The sequence below is a fragment of the Acanthochromis polyacanthus genome, chromosome 4 (assembly GCF_021347895.1).
Source record: "Acanthochromis polyacanthus isolate Apoly-LR-REF ecotype Palm Island chromosome 4, KAUST_Apoly_ChrSc, whole genome shotgun sequence".
In the NCBI taxonomy this organism is placed as follows: Eukaryota; Metazoa; Chordata; class Actinopteri; family Pomacentridae; genus Acanthochromis; species Acanthochromis polyacanthus.
Window position 1 is genome coordinate 33,808,995 of NC_067116.1, and position 2,537 is coordinate 33,811,531.

Here is a 2,537-nt window from a genome sequence, read left to right on the forward strand (position 1 = left end):
ATACATACCAACAAATTAGCTCGTCTCATATTCGTGTACAAAACATCTCCAAAAAATCCCAGTTTTGCTTTCTAATTATCACTCCTATTATGATAATTTTCTTTTAAACCCCTTCAGTATTTTCCGGTTAGGCTGTATGATTTCTTTGAAGCCATGCAGCATGCTTTTTTTAAAAAATCTGCTTAAATATAGCCAGTCTGCATAATCATCTCCAGTAAGTTTGCATTTTCCCTGTTGTGCCACCCAGAAGCTGGACCAGAAAATTGCCACTCAAGGATGCATTAAATTTCTGCAATAGCCCCCCTCTCTCACCTGCTTAAAACATGCCTCATGCCTTTGACTGTAATTACCCCCCACTTCACACTTTGATGGCATATTTTATTTCTCTGCATCTCCCATGATGTGATTATATTGGGAGTAATGAACAGTTTCATATACAGCCCACTTCAGAAAGTGGCTTTAAGTAGATTTCTCTGAGAAACTTTTATGTAGATGTGCACTTTTTAAGCAATTCACACCCTTACAGCCAGGATAGTGTCTTATAATGTCATATTTTTTTTAGATATTTTTATACATTTCATGTTTGTTTTGCACTCAAATGTATCTTTTTTAAAATAAGAGACAGTACCTTCTGCAAAACAATTTGAGTCATTTGTTTGCAATACAGACGGAATGACTTTAAGCAAAAGCCGCTACTCAGTCAACAGTAGAGCTGCAATGTTTAATCAAACATTAAATTAATTACTTACTATTATAATTATCATTTCATGAGTTTGAGGGAGCTGGGCCTGGGATCTTTCTGCATGGAGTTTGCATGTTCTCCCTGTGCATGCGTGGGTTTTCTCTGGGTACTCCGGCTTCCTCCCACAGTCCACAAATATGCTGAGGTTAATTGATGACTCTAAATTGCCCATAGGTGTGAATGTGAGTGTGATTGTTTGTCTGTATATGTAGCCCTGCGATAGACTGGTGACCTGTCCAGGGTGTCCCCTGCCTTCGCCCGAGTCAGCTGAGATAGGCTCCAGCACCCCCGCGTCCCTTGTGAGGATAAAGCGGTATATAGAGAATGAATGGATGGAGTTTGAGGGGAAAAAAAGTAAACATATTCCAGCTTTTAAAAAAGGTACATTTTTTGGTTTCTTTACTCCTCTTTCATGGGAAACTGAATGTTTTTGGGTTGTGGACAAAACAAGACATTACAGGATGTCACTGATTGACACTCATTATATTTTCACCACTTTCTGACATTTTAAAAGCAATTATTTGGTTATTTGAGAAAATAACAGATTACTCAGCATTGAAAATTGGTCGTTGCAGCCATAGTCAACAGTGCCTTACAGTGGTAGCCATGAGTGGAGGCAACACAACTGATTTCCTTGACCATTTAAATCAACATCACAAAAGCTGTTTGATGAATGAAAAGACAAATCTGAAGGCCATCCAAAGAAAAATACTGTTTTGGGTGATTTTGTCAGTTTTGCACCTCATGATAAAGTTTTTTTTTTTTTTTTTCGTTTTATTTAAATAGTTTTTTATTCTCTATGGACATGGAATCACCCCAGTCATTTTAGACAGAATAAATATTTGCACATATAGTTATTTAGATTTACACAGATTTTGTTCATCTCCAGAGGGAAATTCTGTTGTTACAGCAGCTGGGTATTCAACAAGGGGTAAACAATAATATAACACAGAGTGTTAGGGACAGAAACATAAAATAAAACAAAATAATTATACAGAAAATGTAATATAGAAAGTAAAAAAAACATGACATATGACAAGCTTTATACCACAGACAAACTAAAAACTGTAATACAAGATTTTTCCTTTGTTGTGAAACCTTATCTGATTTCACACTGTAAACAATTTGCACTTAGAAAAAATTCAAAACCTTGCAACCAGGAAAATTTCTTATATTGGGATATTTTTGAATGAATTTCATGTTTGATTTGCCCCCAAGTTTTTCTTTTGATTAGTGGCAGTACTTTCTGCAAAACACTGTTGGAGTCACTTTTGAGTGCAGTCTTTCCTTTGCAATACAGAAAGGATGACACTGAGCAAGAACAGCTACTCAGTCAACAGTAGAGGTGCAACGGTTAATCAAAGAATAAATGAATCGCCTACTACTTTCATTATCATTTCGTGAGTTCGAGGGAAGAAAAAAATTTCGACATTCTCTGATACCAACTCCTTAAAAGTGTGCATTTTCTGGTTTCTTGACTGAATGTTTTTGGGTTGTGGACAAAACAGGACATTAGAGGGCGTCACTGACTGACACTGATTAACTTTTTTTTTTTTACCACTTCGTGACATTTTAAAAGCAATTATTTGATTATTTGAGAAAATAACAGATTAGTCAGCAATGAAAATAATTGGTAGTTGCAGCCACAGTCAGCAGTGTCTTACAGTGGTTGCCATGAGCGGAAGAAACACAACTAATTTCTTTGACCATTTAAAATAACATCAAAAAGCTTTCTGATGAATGCAAAGACAGATCTGAGAGCTGCCCAAAGAAAAATACTATGCTGAATATCTTT